Genomic DNA, 24125 nt, shown 5'->3' with positions numbered 1-24125 from the left:
ATTGTAAATGAAAGAGACAGGAGGTTTGTGTTTTACAATAAAAACCAAATGAGCTACTCATCATTCTCTGTCAAGCTTCATGCTCTCCAGTCTCTCAGGTGAGATAGAAAATATCTTATGCCTAGAAGATTGTCCTCAACATTTTCTTTCCTATTCTTTATCCTCCTTTTAAAGCCCCATAAATCAGCCCTTTATCAACAATTTCCATTTCAATAAATCTTTTTTTTTTTTTTCTGAATTGTGGTTTTTGGCAATTTCTTATCTCCTAGAATTATTCTACAAGTATTATTTTGGATTATAACTATTAGAGTATTTATTAATATCATGCACCTTGAATATTTGGCACAATGGAGGCAAGGAAATTATTTTAAGTATTTAATTAATATTTTATTTTCCACAGTTAAATTTAAAACCATTTTTATACTTAAAAACTGAGTTGTATATTATTTTTATTCCTCTCTTCCAACAGTCCCCCTACAGTGAGAAAGCACATGGTGCCTTATGAAAAGCATTACCAAAAAAAGTCATCTTGTAACAGAAAACAGATTTCACTCTCCCAAAAAATCAAGAAAAATAAAGTTTAAAACAATATTCTTTAATATCTATTCAGACACAATCAGTTTTTCCTCTGGGCATGGATAAACTTTTTTTTAAATAATGCTTCAGAGTGATCTTTGATCATTAATTGCTGATAATAGCAAAGCCATTCACAGTTGATCATCCTACAACATTGCTATTACTTTGTATTTGGTGAACTTCACTTTGTACGAGTTTATGGAGGGCTTTCAGGTTTTTCTGAGAGCATCCTGCTTATCATTTGTTATAAAACAAGAGTATTCCATCATAATTACATACCACAATTTATATGGTTATTCCCTGATTGACAGGCATTCCCTAAATTTGTAATTCCTTGCACTGAGGGAAAAAAAAATTGCTATAAACACACACACACACACACACACACACACACACACACACACACACACACACACCACACATATAGACAGAGAGAGAATGAGAAAGACAGAGAGACAGAGACAGAGACAAAGGGTCAAACAGAGAGAAACAGAAACAGATAGTTAGAGACAAAGAGATTAAGATCAAAAGAGGTCCTCTTTTTTAAAATCACTTTTAGCATACATGCCTAGTAATAAAATTGTTAAATCAAAGGGTATGCATGATTCTATATTCCTTTGGGCATATTTCAAATCTTCTGATCAATTATCAATCGGAGAATCGCTCATTTTTTTTTTTATAAATTTGACTCAGTTTCCTCTGTTTGAGAAATTAGTTCTTCATGAGAGAAACTTGCTTTTTTTTTTCCACAATTACCATTGCCAGCTGCATCCCCCATTTATTCTGTTATCTATTTCCATTCATCCTGGCCTTTTTCAAAAGTGTTTTATTTTTGACCATCCCCTTCCCTAATATGCTCTCTCTTCTCTTACTCTCCCCACTTCTCTATTCCCTCCCCCTTCTATTTTCCTGCAGAGTGAGATAGATTTTTATGTCCATATTGGGAATATATATATATGTAGTTTCCTCTTTGAGCCAATTCTGATGAGAGTCAGGCTCATGGATTCTCCCTTGACTTTTTCCCCTCCATTGTAAAATCTTTTTTTTTTTTCTTGACTCTTTTATGTTATATAATTCATACTATCCCACCTTCCTCTAGAACATGCTTTTCACTACCCTTAATTTTAGTTTTATGATATTATCCCTTCATATTCAATTCACACCTTTTTCCCTGTATGTACATATATTAATTCTATCTCTACCAATGATTAGATTTTTATGAATTATAAGTATCCTCCCTAGTAATAATGTAAATAGATAAACCTTAACTTCATAAGTCCCTTATGATATCACTTTTCTAATTACCTTCTTTTGCTTCTCCTAAGTCCCGCATTTGAAAGTCAAATTTTCCATTCATCTTTAGTATTTTCATTATGAGTGCTTTAAAGTCCTCTATTACGTTGATTTTCCACCTTTTCCCCTGAAGAATTCTATTCAACTTTGCTGGTCATGTGATTCTTGATTATAATTCTAGCTCCAATGCTCTTTGGAATATATTCCAAGTCCTCTAGTCCTTTAATGTAGAAACTGATAAATCTTGCATTATCCTGACTGTGACTTCACTATATTTGAATTGTTTCTGGATGCTCACAATATTGTGTTCTATGAGTTTCAGAATTTGGTTATAATATTCCTGGAAGTTTTCAACTTGAGATCTTATTTAGGAGGTAATCAGTGGATTCTTTTTAATTTCTAATTTATCCTCTAGAGTTTTCCTTCACAATTTCTTGAAAAAAAGATATTCATAGGATCTTTTTTGATCATGATTTTCAGGTAGACAAGTAATCTGCAATTGATGTCTCTTGGATCTATTTTCTAGTTCAGTTGTTTTTACAATGAGATATTTCACATTGTTTTCAACTTTTTCATTCTTTTATATTAATTGTTTCTTGATTTCTCATAAATCCATTAGCTTCCACTTGTTCAATTCTAATTTTCAAGTAAACATTTTCTTCAGTGAACTCTTGTACTTTCTTTCCTGTTTGGCCAATTTTGCTTTTCAATGTATTCTTGTACTCATCAACTTTTTGTATTTCTTTTACTCCACTCTCAATTCTCCTCCCAATTATTCCTTTATCTCTCTTACTTGATTTTCAAAATCCCCTTTGAGCTCTTTCATGGCCTGAGACCACTTATTTTTCTTGGAGGATTTGGATCTAGGAGTTTTGACTTTATTATCTTTTTCTGAATATGTCTTTTGATTTTCCTTGCAACACGGTAGCTGTCTATGGTCAGAATATTTTTCTCTTGTTTGCCTATTTCCACAGCCTACTACTTTGCTTTTAAGTCTGTTAAAATATGGTTCTATTTCTAGGGAGGAGGGTACCCTGTCTGAAGTTTCAGGAGTTTTGTGAAGCTATTTTCAGAGATCCTTATAGAGAACTATAAATTTCCTAAGTGATAAGATCTAGAAGTTGTGTTCACTATTCTCCTAGCCTATGTGCTAATAGGGGAGTGACTATAAGTGTTTTTTTACTGTCCCTGAACTATGAGGAGAATCCCTGTTAAACCTTGGAATGTGAGCCAGGACTGCATCCTTGATTTGAGTTTTCACAAAGCAACTTTGTCTTGGCACAGTGTTAGCAAATTGTATCTCCTTCTGACTAGCTGATTGACCCTCTTACTATCTATGGGTTGAGACTCCTGGAAGACACTCTTGCTGCCGCTATCATTGTTGCTGGTGATGTTAATTCAGTGACTCCCTAACTGGCTCTGAGTTTACTGTGGCTCTCCTCATCCCTTAGTGAGACAAATCTTTCATGATGACCTTTCACATCTTAATATCTTTGAACTGATAGGTGTAGAAATAATCACTACTGCTACTGATTCAGAGACCCTAGTGACTAGTCCTGTTATGCTGGGACTAAAACATTACTAATAGGAGCTTTTCTGGGATTCTGCTGTACCCTGGTGCAGCAGATTTTTTTTTTTTTTGGGGGGGAAAGTAAACTTCTAAATTAGAAGTAAGATTAGAGCTCAATTTCATGACTCCAAGAGCAGTACTCTTATCTACTGCATCAATTATCTGCCTATTACGGGGGGGGGGGGGAGTGTGGTGATCTTTTTCTTCTCAAAACACAGCCAGGTGATAAAAGTTCAGATCTTTTAATATCTCCAATATAGCCCGGTTAGCTTAGAGGCCTATCTCTCTGCTTGGTTCCAAGAGCTCTCTCCAAATGTCACCAAATCCAAAGGTCTGGTCCTACAGCCTCTGCCTCTGCTTTCTTCAGCCTCCAGCCAGCTCCAGTCTTCATGTCATTCCGGTGAAATCTCGACTTGTAGCGTCTTCTTCTCTAGAACTCTCCGACTGGCCCATTGGCCTATTTATGCTCCTTCCAGAGAGAGGGATTATGGGTAGTTCTACTTAGTACCTTGTTTCAGGTTCTGCCCAAAACATCTTCTTGTAAGATTAGATCAACTCTAATTAGTTAGCAGTTAGTAAGGATTCCAACATCTCCCCCTTTCTTTTGTTTTAAAACATAGGGGGTTTCTGAGGGGGTACACATAAATCCATCAATATGGGCCAGAACTTTGTAACAGATATACATGGTATACATAAATCCATCAATATGGGAGGCATTATACATAATTTACATAAGTACATAGCAATATAACACAGGCTAGTAGTAATGTAACAACATGAATCAACCTAAAAATTTACACATGTCCATAAGTTCTAGAAACAGTCCAATAGGATTCCATTGTCCATTAGTTCATGTGCCAGGAATCCAATAGTTCCTGTAAGTCCTGAAGTACTGCAAAAGTCTCATCAACAATTTTTCATCTCGGGGAACCCAATGATTCTTGCTGGTTTTTCAAGAAGTAAAACAGTTTCATCTTGTGTTAGGAAATCCAATGATTCCTGAAGCTTTTAAAAGTCTTTTTAGTCAGCCATCTGATTCTTTCTCCATATAATGTAGATTTTAAAGTTCTTTTGACAGTCTCATTGTTAGCCATCTGATTCCTTTTCCACCTGTGGAAATATAAGCAGATCCTCTTCCCCAAGCAGTTAACCTATCTAATTCTCTTCTATTTACCACTTTTGGGATTTCTCCTCATCATCTGGTAATTACATTGGAGCTGTTGGCATTGGATATTGTCTTGTTGTCTTAAAAGGCCTGTATTCTTCCCAACTGTAATCCTGATTGCTTTTCTGTTGGTTGATGACATCAGAGTTCTGAATTTCTAAAGTCTCTCTGGGTGTAACTTCAGCTGCTATCACGCCCCACCTGTCCTTTGATTGATACTTTAGAGCTGGGCCCTGCCTCTCATTCCTCTGGGTCAATATACATTTAGAGGCCCAGTGAAAGCCTCGGTTACATTTTGGACATGGGGTTTTAGGTTTTCTCTCACCCTGTCTTCTCACTCTATCTCCATATCTACAATGAGCTCTCAAATGTCCAACTTTTCTGCACTGAAAACATCGACGAGTTTCTCTAGAATTCCTCTGCCAAGAAGGACCTTGTCTTTCCATGTTCATCATAGTCTGGACATAATAAGCATTTGTGCCCACTGTGGCACAGCGTCTTATGATCTCCTCTAAAGGAGCATCTTTGTCTAGCCCCCATATAATTCTCTTGCAAATCTCATTGGCATTTTCTTTAGCCAGATGTCTGGTCATTATTTCTGTTGCTGCATTGTCTCCAATGGTTCTTATTACAGCTGTTTGTAAACGTCCCACAAAATCTGCAAAAGGTTCATTGGGACCTTGCTCTATTTTTGTGAAAGCATTATTTCCATCTTTCTGTCCAGGGAGAGAATTCCAAGCTTTTATTGCAGCCTTAGAAATTTGCTCATACACTGTTATGGGATAATAAATTTGTTCTGAACTCTCTGCATACTGACCTTCACCAGCTAGTTGGTCAAAAGCAACTTGTACAATAGCTCCTGTTTGTCTATTGCGTTGGGCTTGAATCCTACATAATTCATGAAACTTCGAAAGCCACAATAAATTTTGTCCTGGTTCTAGACAAGTTTTCGTTATGGATTTCCAGTCATTCGGGGTTAGGATTTCATAAGACAAATTATCCAGTAACATCTTCACATAAGATGATGTAGCCCCATAAAGAGTGCAACCCTTTTTCAAATCTTTAATTTTTTCCAAATTAAAAGGAGTGTATTTTCTCTCTTTTTGACCTGAGGAGTTGAGCTCTTCAATCACAGGATATGCATTTATAAAATCAGATAGATCTTCTCCTTCATTTTTTGCTTTAATTAATGCTTTTTCTAATCTTGTTAAATTCTGCTTTACAGGAGAAGCTGACTGTGTTTCTGTCTCTCTCCCTCCCCCTTGTTCCACCCATGAAGGGTTAATTGCGGAGGGAGGGTCATGAGATGTGGAATCACCTAATTCCTCCTGCTGTGAAGTATCATACTCAGAATTGTAATTAACTCCATTCTCATCTGATTCGTCCTCCTTTTCACCTAGTAAAGTTGGCATTTCTTCCTCCTGTACTTTCCTTTTCATCATTCTATCACTTAAATAACTTCTTATAGCCAATTGTATTACATTATATGTATTAATTATTGAGTTGGGCCCATTTTTGTCATAGAATTGACAAAGATCCTCTCCAACCAATTTCCATTCATTTAGATCTAATTCCTTATCAAGAGAGAAACAAGGACATATGTCCTTTACAGTTTGTAAAAGTTCAGTGATTTGCTGTAAACTTATAATTAAACCTTGGCTTTCCATAATTTTGACAATGCTCTCTAAACATTTTCCTTGAACAGAAACAGGCTGTTTTCTAAATATCTGTCCCATCTTAGCTGAAATTCTACTTTAACTCTTCTAACAAAATTTCTTTGTTGCACTCACCCTAATTTCTGGGTTGAAGTTTTTTCCACTGGATCAGGATCAGAGGCTTTTCCACTTGAATCAGGATCGGAGCTTTTCCACTGAAATCCACTGAGGGGTCTGTTTGTCCCACGTTCAGGGCGCCAAAATGTTGTGATCAGATCTTTTATTATTTCCAATATAGCCCGGTTAGCTTAGAGGCCTATCTCTCTGCTTGGTTCCAAGAGCTCTCTCCAAATGTCACCAAATCCAAAGGTCTGGTCCTACAGCCTCTGCCTCTGCTTTCTTCAGCCTCCAGCCAGCTCCAGTCTTCATGTCATTCCGGTGAAATCTCGACTTGTAGCGTCTTCTTCTCTAGAACTCTCCGACTGGCCCATTGGCCTATTTATGCTCCTTCCAGAGAGAGGGATTATGGGTAGTTCTACTTAGTACCTTGTTTCAGGTTCTGCCCAAAACATCTTCTTGTAAGATTAGATCAACTCTAATTAGTTAGCAGTTAGTAAGGATTCCAACAGGGGAGAAAACAAATCTTATTTCCAATAACATCACATAGGAAGGAATCAAGAGACTTAATTAAGAAATGGGTCTTGGCAAGGAGATTTTCCTTATATTTAGAGAAGAAAAAATAAATGTTTTTTGTTTTGTTTAATTTTGGTCTTGTTTTTTCTTTTTTTCTTTTTTTCCCTATATGTATTTATTTGAAGAAATAGAATAAGAAAAAAGAAAAATAAAAAAGTTATACATAATAAAAGAGAAAGTTATCATGTGCCCAGAAGAATATCAAGAAAGATTCAAAATATATAGCAACAAATACCAATTTAAGAAAGTATATATATATATATATATATATATATATATATATATATATATATATATATATATATACATATATATATATACACACTTTCTTAAATTCTTAAATTCATATATATATGTATACACACACACACACACACATATATATATAATTGTATTCATGAGTGCCCATCTTTTTTTACTTCCTTATAAATTTTTCTTTTGTTTTCTTCTGCACACATTATTGATTTATTCTTTTTTCTCCCCTCTCACCCCACCAACTTCAATTAAGCTATATTTAAGAAAAGATATATTTATAAATACATATATGTATACACACACACACAAATATGTGGACATATATATATATATATATATATGTCTCCCTTTCACCATCCCGCCACCACTAAGCAAGCTACAGTTTAGAAAAAATATATTTATATATACATATTTAGATATATACATACATATTCTACATTACACAGACATCTTTCTTATCCCCGCTGACCCTTTCTGCCCATAACTTGGCTTACTATTATTTAACTTTTCCCATCCTTGGATCCCTGCCTTTGTCTTCTTCCCTCACCCTTTGTTTCCTAATATGCCCATCCCTCCTCTGTAATGTTCTCTGTTTCGATTTTCTTGGGGTCTCTGGGAACAGCCTTCATTTCAGTTCAGTAATCACCACAAGGGCAGCCAGGTGTTCAAGTCCAATTTTTTTTTTTTATCTCTTTCAAAATCTGGTCTCTTTACTTGGGGCCCAGTAAGCTTTCTTATTGTCCAGATTCTTTTTTATCTCCTTCCTGGGGCTGGGCAGCTTTCTGGAGAGCCTTTCAGACTGACCTTAGTCTCAGTGGGGGAAGTGCAGGAGGAGTGGCCTGACTGAAGATTGAATGACAGCCTGTCCTTGGTTCCAAGAGATTGAGCTCCTGTCTGTCTTCTCTGCCCTCTGAAAGCTTCTCCTTGGTGGCTCTCAGTCCCTGCTTACTTACTCCACACTGAGTATAAACCATTATTTGTTGTAAGATTAATTCAATCAAACTGAACCATGCTAAACTAGATTACCATTGCCTCATCAATTCCACTGATTTAGCTCATTGTTTCAAGTTCAGAATTGCATCCCATAACACTCCTCCTTTTTTTTTTTTCTTTATAGAATTTGCAAGGCGCTATACTCTTTATGGTATATATGTGGTAATGCTTATTGAGCCCTTTCCCAATGTGAGAAAGTCTGCAGAACTAAGAGCACTACTTCTACCTGTAATATTTCTGTATCTATCTTCTTGTGCACTTATTTTGTATAACATGATTACTATTTTTACTTACATTCTGTCAATCTTTCTTTTAAGCGTGCCCTAATTTTATGTAAATTATAAACATTATGATGCACTTCCCATGTAGAAAAAAAATATTGTCCATGTTCAAAGTTTTTCCACGTTGAGTTCCTTAAAGTGGCTCTTTGATATTCACTCTTATATGATATATTTTCTGTAAAATTCAGGCTTCGCTGATTATAATGTCCTGAAAATCTACAAGTTGTTGTTTTTTTTTTTCCTCATTGAAAGTTATAGACAATTTTTCTGCAAATGATATATTTGACCATAGGCCTAGTTCTTTTGCTTGTCTGTAGATGTGATTCCAAGTTCTGTGCTCTTTTATTATAGCTGCTAATAAGTATTTTGCAATTTTAATTGTAGCTCTAGTGTATTTTAATATTGTTTCTTGTTTCTTGCAAAATTTTCTCATTGACTTAGGGGTTTCAAAATTTGGCAATAATATTCCTATGCGTTTTCCACAAAGGATCTCTTTGAAGAAGTGATTATTGGATTTTTTTTTTTTACTTTTCTCCTTGTTTTCTATCACTCCAGAACAATTTTCTAGGATTATTTCCTGCATTATTGTGTCAAGTTTCTCTTTTTGGCCACAACTTTCTGGCAGTTCAATTATTTTTATATTTTCTCTTCTTCATCTGTTCTCCTGATCCATTGATTTTCTTATGAAATGTTTCACATTCTGTTCTATTTTCTCATTCTTTATAATCTGTTTTGTTATCCCTTGATCTTTCATAACTTCACATGATTCTTCTTGCCTGATTCTAATTTTCAAAAAAATTATTTTCATCTTTGAGACTGTGTACCTCCTTCTCTAATTGGTTAGCTTGTTTTTTTTTTTTAAATAATCTTCTTGTTATCTTGGATAGTTTTAATTTTTTTCTTTAGTTTTTCCTCAATGTCTCTCATTTGATTTTTTATTGTTTTTAAGTTCTTCTATAAATTCTCTCTGTCCAGGGAACTATTTAAGTTACTCTTTGAGGGTAGAAACTGTTTTTTTTTTTTTTTAATTAAAGTGTCCTCTGAAGAAGAATCCCAGTCTTTCCTGTTCCCATAATATATTTCAATGGTGGGATTCCTTCTTGGCTGTTTTTTTTTTTTTTATTAACATGTATTAGTGTAAAGCTCCTCTAATTGTGGGGTGGGTAGAAGGATACTTCAAGCTTCTCTTTAGCTCTCCACTTCTGATCAGGAATCCCAAATCAAGAGCTCCTCTCTCCTGCAAATATCCACAGCCAACAGTGCTCCTACCCTGCTGCTTTTGTAATCATCAGGTGCTGCTTCTTTCATGACCAAGGCAGCATCTCAGAAGCAGAATTGGTCTTAACTTTCCCAACCAGCCTAGTTTCAGTTTGTATTCTTAAACTTAATCCCCAATTTGACAAATAGACTTAAAGTGAAAATCTTTGGGTTTCCTATTGAGGCTACAGCCACAACCAGCTAGCCCCAAGAGGTCCCCACTTGGTGTTTCTACAGAACTAGCCTGGAGATATTTGTATTTCAGATAGGTTAATCCTGGCCAGTGGTTTTTCTTCAGATCTTCTCTCCTAATCTCTGGAGGATCCCTGTTCTACCCCAAGTCTTCTTGATTTTTCACCTGTCTGTGTAAATATTGAGGAGCTAATTTATTCTATATGTGGGAGAATTCAAAAACTTATCTACTTACTCCACCATCTTCTCAGAATCCTCCTGAACTTGATATTTTAAGCAAAAGAGGATGTGACATTCTCCTGGAGGCTGATTAGATGTGAATATTACATTCAATACTGAGAATAACAGTTTAGAAAGGATCTTGAAAAGCTCAATATTATTCAGAGGAAGGTAACAAATATGAAGTAGAAACTCAAATCTATTCTTTAGGAGTCTCAATAAAAGGAACTGAGGATATTTGGTTTAGAGCGGGTAAACAATGTTTATAAATTCAGTGTTTTAAGGCATTTAAATAGACTTTTACATATAAGAAGAGTTTGATTTGTTTGTTTCAGCTCAGAGGTGAGAATTAGGAACTATGTGTATTCATTGTAAAAAGACATATGTAATATTGAATGAAAAAGAAAGTTCCTAATAGTTGTAGCTATCAAAAATAAACTGTGTTGATTTAAAGTTAGTGGGTTTCTCTTGATAAAAAATCTTTAAGAAAATGATCACTTTTCAACAATTTTCTGTAACTTTTTCAGCTGACATTTGAAGGAGCTAGGTGAAGAAGAACCTTAAAAGCAATTAAATGTAATTGTCTATCTATTAAAGGTTGAGAAGGAGAGTTTCAAAGAATGTTTAAGGTTTTGATACAAAAATTGAAGAAATCATAATATATGAATAATAAAATTCAGAATTGCATAAAGGTCCTAGCAGAAAATAGATTATAAGGTGGTGCATTCAATCAATCAAGACTCTTTTCTTGTTTGTTTGTTTATCTGATTTTTTTTTTTTACTTTAGGCAAGAATGCTCAGATACATTACACATAGAAACTGAGGAGACAGGTAGTTCACGTTGCTTGAAGTTGGGACTAGCACAGAAAGGACAATAGAATGTCAAATGATTCAATAATTAGGAGGTTGTGATTGCATAGGAACTATTAATTATAGGATATCAAAGAATTATTGACCCTAATGAAGCCTATATTCTCCTAAATAATTGAGTTGCTTGGTTGTCAAAATATGAAGCTGTTGAGGGGTAAAAAAAAAGAAAGAGAAATTTGCAGTTCACATTCAGAGATATACAGAGACAAAGAAAGACACAGAGAGATATTTTCAGCTTCTATTTCGGGTGGGAGGGAGCTTTTTGGGATTTGGCCCATTATTAAATAGCATCCTAAAATATTTATCAATAATTTAGTATGCAGTTTATTTCTTTTCTTCAACTCTAATGCATTAAATGGTATTCTAGTTTTCTAACAGATGCACTATATTCTTCTAAAAGCCAAATGTACCTCCAGAGTTTGATTTTGGCACTGAAATTACTGAAACTATGTCTTAAGAGACAAAATTGTGAACTCTACCAATAGAATAAAATATCAGGTAAAAGCTGAGTAGTTCATTCTTAGGAGATTGTCATAAAACTGAATCACCCATGTTTCTCTTGATAATATCAAGAAAAGAATCAGTCATTATTTTAGAACTCAAAATTCTTACAGTCAAAAATATATTTCAAGAAAATTCCTAAATCTCCCATTCTATATATTAAAGTTTTATGTCTAGCTCAATTGTAAGTTACAAAAGAATTTGGTATTTATTTATTTTTGTTTGTATAAAGAATGCTCCTGTATTGAAATTTTTCTAAAACTCCTTTATTAGTACTCTTTTTTCTTACATTTCTTAATTTTCTGGCCTTTCTAATTGTCAAAATTCACATCTTTTACCGAATCATTTGATCTATCTTACTTTGTATTTCATAATGCTTATGTTTTCTAGCTCTCTAATTTCCAAGTAGCTCTCTAGAGAAAAGGGTTTTGAGGGTAGAGGAAAGACAGAAAAAAGGATGATTCTGTCCTGCAATATTTGTCAAATTAAGGAAAATTAAATCTAGTTAGGTGTTCTATCATTAAAGACTATACAAAATTGATCTGTTTCATCAAAATAATTGCCAAAGTATAATTTTTTGAGTACACAACCTTGTCTGAGCTTTCCCTTCCCCTACACCATTCTCTATTGTGCATCATATTTATTTCTGCGCATGCTATTTCCTAGTAGAATAACATCAGCTCCATTAGGTCACATACTTTGATTTTTGCTTTTGTTTCCCTAACATCTAACACAACGTCTTATACACTGCAAGATATCAAGCACTAGATGTAACAATTTTTTGCATATAATGGTATTTAGTTGCCTTGAGGCATATTACATTCATTGACATATTTGCTTCAGTAAATATAATGGTGATCTTCAATAACAGTCCAATATTTTTTATAATATTTACTATCTACATAGCATTTCTTTACATCAATGTTATGAAGTACATTTCATAGAAATATCTATACCTTAACAACTGAAGATATCAAAAAGAGTACTTTATAATTCTATACTGAGACAGTCTGTAGGTTTTCCCAATGATATAGACTTTCAATATAATATCTTCTGATTTCAAGTCCAGCACCCTTTCTAAAATTTTCATGCAACCAAGATTAGCCTTAGGCAAAACATGAAAATACATCATTTACCCTTCTTCATTCTATTTCTGTATCTGCATCTCACTTGAGGGGCATTTTTATTTTAGGAATCTTCCATATCAACATCATTATTGTTATTGTCATTGTCATTACTGTTTTTCTTTACACTGAGACTAAAACTGCCAATTGGCAGTTTTCCATAATTGTTTCTAAATAAATGACTGAGGTCAAATTAAAAAAAAAATCTTAATCTCACCTTTGTATGGAAAACCACAGTGCTTTAACTGGTAATTATGCCATTTCTCAGTATCTTTTCTCTAAATTAAAAAGGTTTACATGTTGACTCTGGAATAACATGGGCATGACAGTCCTAATCATGCTAGTTATATAAATAAATAGAAAGAGGATTTTGAAGGGGTTTGTTGTCATTTGTTTGTTTCTTTTGATGGTTGGTATTTCTCTAAATGATAGACGCTAAATCACAAACAAAATAGATAGTATTTTCCCTAAAGAAGTTTACATCAAAATTGTAGAAGACAGAACATAATGGATTGCTAGAATGAAGTAGAGAGCTAGAATGAAGTAGAGAGTGTAGGCAGAGGAATAATGGTTTGATAATTAAAAAAAAAAAAGACTTACCTAATAGAACAAGAGGTGGTAAAAGTAAAGGAAGAGGAGTGAGGGATGATATTCAAGTTTTGTGGGTGGATACAATAATCATGGGACTATGGGCAGGTTATTAAAGTTTTCTGAAATATGGTATCAGAACTAAACTCAATATTACAGAGTAGGGTGGGTGTTTTTCCTTTCCCATATCATATTTTATAACCTTTTATCTTCAGGCATACTTATGTAAATTCTATACTTCCTGATTGATGAGGTTGTTTAAAATGATGAGTTAGCTCACCAAATTCTTCTTTAATGGATTTTGTCAATTTTTCTAAGGAAAAATGTTTTACAGGCCTGTTAAAGGGAAAATATTGTTTAGATAGCAATAATGTAGAAGTAAAATATGAGTAGATGATTATTCATTGTTGTACTTTCCCAGTCCTAAAAGGGAAAGAACAGTGGGATTCCTATTCAGTCTTTATCCCTTGAGTCTCTAAATGGTTCTTTATTTTTGTTGCCATTTGATGTCTTTAAGGTTGATTGATTTTTAGACTTATAAGTCTGGTTCATTGAACATAGTGGCATTAGAGAAACAAATTCCAATGTTATAATATTAACTCAGTATATCAATATGTAATGCATTAAAATAAGGATCTTTGAAACTAAGTTAAAGCAAGGAGTAAAAATGGATGCTGAATGACAACTTTCCTAAAAAGAAATGCCTGAATAGGGAAAGAAACAAAACTTTCTGCTTTTTTTGAGAGATACATAAAAAGGAAATTTATATCCCAGTATAATTTTATCTTTCATTCATTTTATTAAGATATTTAAAATGTCCTCCCTACTCATGTTGGATTGGACAAAAGATAAAATGACAAAAATATTTGGAAAAATAAAAATGTATAAGTGATGCATTTCTTTGTGTGTTTCAGTAGACATGTATAGTAATAGAATCATACCAGAGTCGATTTTCAACAGAATTCAGTCACTTTGAAGAACAGCTCCAACATCTCAGCTAAACTTTGCCTAACCCTAAAAGGTTAGATAAAATTAAGGTACAGTAAAACCCCTGGGACCCTGAAAGGAAAATTGCTATTTCACCATAGCCCACATGACTTGACCCACCTGCCCTCAAGGACAACAGGAAACATTCTCTGGGTCCCCTGTAAAAGCCCCTGATAAGTCTCTACCCCACTTGTATCCCTCATGTACAAAGACAATTTTTGTTTGTTTGTTTTGTAATGGCAAGGAATTGGAATTTGAGGGGATATTTTATCCATTGGGGAATGGCTGAACAAGTTGTGGAATATGAATGTAATGTAATAAAATTTTGTTATAAGAAATTATGAGCAAGCAGATTCCAGTGAAAAGCTGTTAAGAGTTACATGAACTGAAATTTAGTGAAGTAAGCAGAACCAGAAGAGCATTGTACACAGTAATAGCAACATTTTGCAATGATCAAGTATGATACATTTAGCTCTTCTCAGCAATTAAACTATCTAAGAAAATTCCAAAAGACTCATGAAGTAAAATGTGACCCATATAAAGATAAACAACTATGGATTCTGAATGCAGATTCAAGCATATAATTATTACTTTTTTTGTTGTTCTTGTCATTTTTTTCTTTCTCATGATTTTTCCTTTTATCTTCTGAGGTTTCTTTCTTAACATGTAGAAAATTTTGTAGAAATTTGTAGAAAAATTTTACATGGTTGTACATGTATAATCTATATCAGATCATGTGTTGTCTTAGGGAAGATTTAAAGGAGGGAAGAAAAGAAAAATTATTTGGAACCTAAAATTTTATTGGAAAATTATGATGAAGAATAAAAAAAGAAACCATTACCTATTACTAAATTGACAGCTTTCTATATACTTGTGACTTGAATAGAGATTTATTTTACTATTTACTACCTATTGCTTGTCCTTCATTCTCAAAAACCATCATGGCATCAGGAAGGTGATGTCAAGATAGAAAGTGTATTTAAGTGAAAGAAGAGTTGTGTGAAGTCATCAGCCTCACTTTTTCCTCCAGATCTATCTTAGTACAGTAACAAGATATAGATCCTGACAATTAGAGATAGCTCTAGCCACAGTTGGTAATGTTGGCCTTTTTAAACTAAGGCCTTTAACATGTATCTGTTTGACTGAAGAAATAGCTAACCAGTGACTGAGGCTAGGTAAGAAGTGAGGCAGAGAATGATAACTTTCACTTAGTAAAAATAATAATAATAATAATAATAATATGTAATGGGAATTCCCTCAGGATTTCTGGCCAAAACAACTTGCTGTTTTGGGGAAGGTGAAAAAAATAGAGAGAGAGGTGTTACAGAAATTAAAACTCAAAATTTTATTTACATTAAATGTTGAAGATTATAAAAAGAAAAAAAGAAGATAAAAAACTATTATGTATTAATATAGTGGGAACTTTCTATGTACCTCTCATATAGAAGTATATTTTACTAATATTGAATCATTTACTTATATTGTATACATATTACTTACAATATATATTTTACATATATTGCATATTGTTATACTATTAAGAGAATTTATAGATGTGATTGATGAAACTTTTTTAAAAAATCATTAAGCATGTTAAATGAAATGAATGAAAGTAAAATCATCTAATAAAAGAACTCACTTTTAGATATTTTTAAAAATTGAAAGGATATGCATATTTCACATTATAAATTCTAATGTAGTTAAGGAAAAGTACAGAAGAGATTAATGGCAAAATTTATGCTAGACAAAATGCTAGAACAAATTCCTAAATGAACAATTGTAAAGAAAAGAGAAAAAAAAAACCTTCTTTTGAATTATTTTTCATTACTTCCTTTGATATTCTTAATATTTTGTTCTTCCACATGAATTTGTCATTTTATTTTAATTCTATAAAATATTTTTCAATAGTTTGATTAACATAAATAACATAACTTAGGTATAATTGTCTTTTTTTTTTTTCAACTATATGATTCTGGTCTTCCCATAAACAATTGGTATTTGAAAAATTGTTTGGATCTGACTTTAACTGTGGGACAACTGTTTCGTAACTGTGTTTATATCGTTCCTCTGTTTGTCTTGGCAATTAGACTCCCAGACATTATAGATAGTCTAAAATATTTTTCAATTAAATTTCTCTGTCTCTTGATTTGGAGATGTGTAATATATAGAAATGCTAGTGATTTATATGGGTTTATTTCACATCCTCCAACTTTGATAAAGTTGTTAATTTTTTCAAGCAGTTATTTTTGGTTTGAATTTCAAAAGGATTCTCTAACTAAATCATCATATTATTCCCAAAGAGCAATAGTTTTGTTTCCGCATTGTGTACTGTAATTCCTTCAATTACTTTTTCTTCTCTTGTTATTATAATACCATATACATATATGCATGCACATATATAAGGCATAATAATGCCATCCATATATATGTATGTACATATATATGTAACATGCAATCCTTGCTGAGGTTTTAGATATATACTGCTTATCATTTTATGGAATTATTCATCCCTAGTGTTTTTAGTAGTAATAGGTGCTCTATTTTGTGAAAAGATTTGTCTGCATCTATTGATATAATTATTTGATTTCTGTTGGTTTTGTTACTGATATATCAGTTATGCTGATATTGAAACAGTCCTGCATTCTTGATACAAATGCCAAGATGTTGTAATATATGTTCTAATAACTCTTTTTTGAATCATTTGGCTAATATTTTATTTAGATTTTTTTTTGTATTAATATCCATTAGGCAAAATTATATTATATCTTTCTTTCTCTGTGTTAGGTCATCCTAATTTAGGTATCACACCATTTTTCTATCATAAAATAAAATTAGTAGGGCTCCATTGCCTAATTTAGACAAGATTTTATGCACTATTGAAATTAATTTTTCTCAGTTGGAGAAAGAGTGAATAAGTTATGATATTTGAATGTTATAGAATATTATTGATCTATAAGAAATGATCAAGATGATGATTTCAGAAAGTCCTGGAGAGACTTACATGAACTGATGCTAAGTGAAATGAGCAAAACCAGGAGATCATTATATACAGCAACAAGCAGATTATGTGGTCATCAATTCTAATGGACATAACTCTTTTTAATAGCAAGGTGATTCAGAACTGTTCCAATGAACTTGTGATGGAGAGAGCCAGTTTCATCCAGAGAGAGGACTGTGGAGACTTAGTGTGAATCACAACATAGATTTTTTTTTCACGTTTTTATTGTTGCTTGCTTGCTTTTCATTTTCTTTCTCATTTTTTTTTCCTTTTTGATCTGATTTTTCTTGTGCAACATCAAACACATGTTTAACATATATTGAATTATTTACCATCTAGGGAAGAGTGTGGAGGAAAGGGATGGAGAAAAACATTTGGAACACAAGGTCTTGCAATGGTGAATGATGAATGCTATTTAAGCATATATTTTGAAAATAAAAAGCTTTAAAAATAAAGAAAAGTAAATTCTTTAAATGTATGAGAGAGAGGAGGAGTCAAAATGGTACAGTAAAGGCAAAGACTCTCCTAAGTTCTCACAACCTTACCAAATACCTTTTAATAATAAACCTAAATGCATTTTAGAGCACAAGAACCCAGGAAAAGATAGCATGCAACAATTTTCCAGCCAAAAACTACTTATAAGGTCAGCAGGAAAACTCTGTTACACCAGGATGGGATAGCAGTGAAGTGTTTGCAAGCCACTCTAGAACAGCCATGGTTCCATCAAAGGAGGAGCAGGCCTTCTGGCTCATCAATCAGTGCCATAAATGGAGGTTTCCAGATCTTTCAGCCCACAGACACCAAATTTATCTTTAAAGGTCAGCAGGAAAAGTCTGTCTCACTACAGTGAGAAGGTTTTGGGAAACCAGAAAAAGCCAGGATCAGCAAAGGAAGAAGCAGCTACTCAGCAGAAGCCGCAAAGCCAGCAAAAAACAGTATCAACTTCTAGAAATGTCAGCTCACAGATATTTTTTCTTTTTTTTTAATTATTATAATTTTTTATTGACAGAACAAATGCATAGGTAATTTTTTACATTATCCTTTGCACTCACTTCTGTTTCGACTTTTCCCTTTCCTCCTTCCACCTCCTTCCCTAGATGTCAAGCAGTCTTATGCATGTTAAATATGTTATAATATATCCTAGATACAGTATATGTGTGTAGAACCATACAGTTCTCTTGTTTCACAATGATTGGATTCAGAAGGTAAAAATAACCTGGGAAGAAAAACAAAAATGCAAACAGTTTACACTCATTTCCCAGTGTTCCTTCTCTGGATGTAGCTGATTTTGTCGATCATTGATCAATTAGAATTGAATTAGATCTTCTCTTTGTCAAAGATATTCACTTCTATCAGAATACATCTTCATATAGTATTGTTGAAATGTGTAATGATCTCCTGGTTCTGCTCATTTTGCTCAGCATCAGTTCATGCAAGTCTCTCCAGACCTGTCTGAAATCATCCTGCTGGTCATTTCTTACAAAAAAAATAATATTTCATAACATTCATATACCACAATTTTCCCAATCATTCTCCAACTGATAGACATCCATTCATTTTCCAATTTCTGGTCACTACAAAGAGGGCTGCCACCAACATTTTTGCACATACAGGTTCCTTTCCCTTCTTTAATAAATCTTTAGGATTTATAAACCCAGTAATAATGCTGCTGGATCAAAGGGTATGTATAGTTTGATAACTTTTTGCAGCCCACAGATGTTAAGAGGATTGAGGAGCTGGTCAGAAGGAAGTCTCTTTAATAACCTTGAGATAGGACACTGTTGTTTTGACTAGACTGAGATTCGGGAAGTAGACATGGCTCATGGTCCCTAGGCTGGTAGGAGCATGAGCACACTAGAATTTACAATCACAGTGGATCAAAAAGGGTCCTAAAAGTTCAAAGTAGAGAAAAGTTTTTGTGGTCACTCATATACCAGAGCATAGACATACCAGAGTAGTAAAAGCACTTCTCTTTGGATCATATACTCTTGGAAGCACTGAAAAATTACAGGTTCCTGGAAAGATCTCTCAAACAGCTACATGAAGCTCCTAAAAGCTTCACATAGTGTAGTCTCCATCCTGGAAACAAAGCCTACTTTAGCAAAGTGTTGAGTCAAGTAAGAGGTCTGGGAAAATAAGTAAACAACAGAAAAAAGATTTTGACCTTAGAAAGTTACTATGGCTTCAACGAAGATCAAATCACACACTTGGAAGATAACAAAGTTAAATTTTATAGATAGAATGTCTCTAAGAAAAAGAAGAGTTGGCATCAAGCTATATAAGAGCTCAAAAGCGATTTTGAAAATCAGTTAAGAGAGGTAAAGGAAAAATTGGGAACAAATTTGAGAATTATGCAAAAGAAAGTACAAAAAGCCAATGGGAAGAATTTCTTTAAAATCAAAATTGAAGAAATGAAAAAGGAACTAAAAAAGCTAGATTTGGGCATGTGAAAGCTAACGACTTTATGAAAAATAAAAATAAAATGAAATTTAAAACATGGAAAAACAGAAACCAATGTAAAATAACTCACTGGATAAGCAGAAGAGGGGGATTGTAGAGAGACTGAGTGAATTTTTTTTTTCATATTAACTGGCTCAAAGATGAAATAACATAAACACTAAATATGAGTGTAGAAATCTAGGTTATCCTTGAAAGTTTTCCATAAGCTCAAACAAAGCGAAATGTACTGTGTACAAAATATTAGTAATGATGTGAAATGATCAGCTGCTGCTATTCTTAACAATACAGTAATCCAAAACTACTCTGAAGGACTTAAGGTGAAAAACGCTATGTATACAAAGAGAAAGAATTGGATTTTGTATAGTTAAAGAATACTTTTTTTGTTGTTGTTGTTGTTGTTAATTATTTTTTGAGGGGCACAGAGCCAAAATTGCAGAGTAAAGAAAGGAATTTACTTAATCTCTCTCACATATCACTCCAAATTCCTTTAAATAATGACTAAACAAATTTTAAACTGTCAGAAGTCCAAAAAATGGAATAGAACATTTTCCAGCTGAAGCTAACGTCAAAGGTCAAAAGAAAAGGCTTATGGTACTAAGCTGGGAGTCTAATTTGCAGTCATGATGTAGGCTGTGTCAGTGCAACCCCAGCCCCAGTCCCTGGCCCAACACTGGCCACACACCAGTAAATCCAAAATGGGTCTAGGGAGTTCTGCATCAGAATCAAAACTGGGAGTTTTTAAACATCTTAACCTAGAGATACTAAAGATGCCTTTGAAGAATATAAGAAAATCAGGATTTGAAGTTGTGGGCCACATTGGTCCACTCTCTGCCCAGCCCCAGCCCCGTCACTGGCTCCAATGTCAGCAAAATAAGATCCTGTTGCTTTAGCATATTACATCTTATAGGTACAGTGGGGCACAAACTCTCCTAACAATTCAAAGGTAGAAAAGAATGCTTGTGCTCAGGTCCCTAGAAAGATCTCTACTAATAACTGCACAAAATCCTTAAAGCCTGGGATAATGCACCATTCACCCTGGAAACAGAGCCCTACTTTAATAAAAATTTAAAAGCTAAGGAATAGGATAGGAAAATGAACAGACACACAAAAATTTTTTGGACCATAGAAAATTAGTATAGTGACAAGGGAAAATGAAAACACACACCCAGAAGAAGATAATCAAGTCAAATCTTCTACATCCAAAGCCTCCAAGAAAAATAAGTATTAGGGTCAGGCCACTGAAAAGCTCAAAATAATTTTGCAAATCAAATAAGAGAGAGCGAGCAAAACATTGGAAAAAAATTAATTGAGAGAAATGCAAAAGGAAATACAAAATGTTTCCCTGATCAATTTAGAGAATTTCTACATGACTACAGATGGCTTTAGTTTCTTCATATGAAAATTATTCATCAATTTGAAAATGACTTGTATCCTTACAAATTTTACTCAATTGTGTATATATTTTAGAAATGAGTCCTTTATGAGAAATATTGACTACCAAAGTTGTCTTCTGGGCTTCTCATTTTACATGATCAGTATTTATAATAGTTTAAGTTTATTAAATTTTAAAAATGAAAACAATTTTAAATATTTTCCTTCTTGGATAAAAACAATTAATACCAAAGAAGTTCAATCATTGTCCTAAGAGTACACTGATGTTTAAGACACAAGTGATCTAGTGCAAAATCAAATGATTGTTTTGAACTATATCATGAATATGTTCTTTAATAGCCCCAAGATTATTTGTGTTCTTTAAATTATTGGCCACCCATTAAGAAAAAAAAAAAAAAACTTTAATTCGCTCTATCTTCATCATAAGCTATTTAACATCCATTCATTAAATTGTTAGTATGATTAAAAATCATAAATTAAAAGTTTTATTTAGCCAAAATTTACATTTTTGTAGTAATCACCCACTATTCCTGGTTGCTTTTTGAAAAGAATTTACAGAGTAATAAAATCATAGCCAAAGAGCTCTACCAAATTATTAGTCACCCAATAATTCACCCAATAATTTTCTAGATGAAGAAAACAAGGCTTAGAAAGATGGACAAATGCCTCGATCACATTCATATGCATAAAATTTCATTCATGCAAATTTATGCACATATGTGATATATACATATCAACATGTGAATATTGTATACATGAGAAAGGAAGGAAGAAAAAAGAAAGGTAGGAAAGAAGAAAGGAAGGGAAATGAAGAAAGAAGAAGATGAAGGGAAAGAAAATGATGAGAGATAGAAGTGGAAAATAAGGGAGAATGGGGGGGGCTATATTTATTAGTAACATGCTAATTGATAAAATTATGCAAATAATAACTGTGGATATATTGCTTAAAATATTGTGTAATATAGCATTAAAATGAAGCTGATGGTTTGACATGGTAATTTATCTTTTGTAATTTTCATTTTATTTGAATATTCAATTCCTACAGGTTTATATAATTATCTGGTAAGTAGGAATTAAATGGATTCTGTCTTATTTAGCAATAGAAAAATATTACGACAAGCTAACAAAGTTGGCCTCATTCCTGTCATTTTAGGTAGTAAATTGAAAAGATTTTCAGACTTACTAGTGAATTCACTTCTCCACTAATTGCCCCCTGAGGAGTAAAATGTCAGCACAAATTCCTACCCAGTCTTGCATAATGATTAAAAATGGAGAAACCAAGGCAGCTGAAGTAAAGGTCACTGTATAATCTCCATTCATTGAAACAAATAGATTTAATGGAAGTACTCTATCTTTGCTGTAAATCTTTGTGACTCTTTTTTTCTGCCAGAACTGGAGAAATGAGGCTTTCCATTTTTATTACATTGTGTTTAATGTTCTGTTTATGAGCTTTCTCTTGTTGATGGTAATGAGGTGTGAGCTCTAACTCATGCCCTTTTCCTTCAGGAAAATTAACTTTTAAATAAGGCTTAATTGTACTTTTACCTATTAACAACTTGAGAAATAAGAATTTCCACAGATGAGAATAAGGATTTTTCCCCTCTCTGTCCAAATAAAAAGCTTCCAAATTCCAACTCAGGATCTTATCCTTAGTTTTTGAAAAGAAGCTCTCATCCTGATACTATAGATAGGAAGTTAGACTATTCTCCATCCTCTCCTTTTGCTATAGGTGAAGAAAAGTTACTTAGCATAAGTAACAGCTTTTTCCAATCCTATTGTTATTTAGTTTTAGGCATACTCTACTTAAATCTCAAATGAGCAAATATACTGTGTACAAAGTAACAGCAATATTATACATGTGTAAATTTTCAGGTCGATTTATGTTGTTACATTACTACTTGCCTGTGTTATATTACTATGTGCTTATGTATTTTAAGCAATTGCAAGAATCATTGGATTTCTTGAGATGAAAGATTGTTGATGAGACTTTTGCAGTAGTTAAATTTTCATGTTGATTCATGTTATTTGTTACATTACCACTAGCCTGTGTTATATTGCTGTGTGCTTTTGTAAATTATGTATAATGCCTCCCATATTGATGGATTTATGTATACCATGTTTATCTGTTACAAAGTTCTGGCCCATATTGATGGATTTATGTGTACCCCCTCAGAAACCCCCTATGTTTTAAAACAAAAGAAAGGGGGAGATGTTGGAATCCTTACTAACTGCTAAGTAATTAGAGTTGATCTAATCTTACAAGAAGATGTTTTGGGCAGAACCTGAAACAAGGTACTAAGTAGAACTACCCATAATCCCTCTCTCTGGAAGGAGCATAAATAGGCCAATGGGCCAGTCAGAGAGGGCTCGAGAGAGGAAGACGCTACAAGTCGAGATTTCACCGGAATGACATGAAGACTGGAGCTGGCTGGAGGCTGAAGACAGCAGAGGCAGAGGCTGAAGGACCAGACCTTTGGATTTAAAGACATTTGGAGAGAGCTCTTGGAACCAAGCAGAGAGATAGGCCTCTAAGCTAACCGGGCTATATTGGAAACAATAAAAGATCTGAACTTTTATCACCTGGCTGCGTTTTAAGAAGAAAAAGCTCACCACAAATAATCACCCCCCCCCCCACTATATACAATGGGTTTTCTTTCCTTGGGGACAACATACACCAAGAGCAAAATAAGTGTTCCATAGCTAAGGAAACCCTAATAAAAAGTCAGCAATTTCCCATATTGGTAGCTAATTAAATCTATTTTGTCATTTGAGATTTAAGAAACTTGTTTAAGAAACTTTGTTTCTTGTTTGCATGTTTTGAAGAAAACATAAAAGAACCTCATCTGCATTCTTCCACCATGGTTGGGAGTTTAATAGATGGGTATTGGTAGTGATATGGGAAAAAAAAAATTTAGAATTCTTGTTCGAGGAAATTTGCACTCTATATTATGTAATTCTTTTATTTTGCATTATATTTTCCTTTCTCAAGTGAATTAAACTGGTAATGTTGAATATATAACTGAAATAATAGTGAAGACTGAGACAAGATAGAAAGG

This window comes from Antechinus flavipes, chromosome 1 (assembly GCF_016432865.1).
Source record: "Antechinus flavipes isolate AdamAnt ecotype Samford, QLD, Australia chromosome 1, AdamAnt_v2, whole genome shotgun sequence".
In the NCBI taxonomy this organism is placed as follows: Eukaryota; Metazoa; Chordata; class Mammalia; order Dasyuromorphia; family Dasyuridae; genus Antechinus; species Antechinus flavipes.
Note: the sequence above shows the minus strand (reverse complement) of the source record.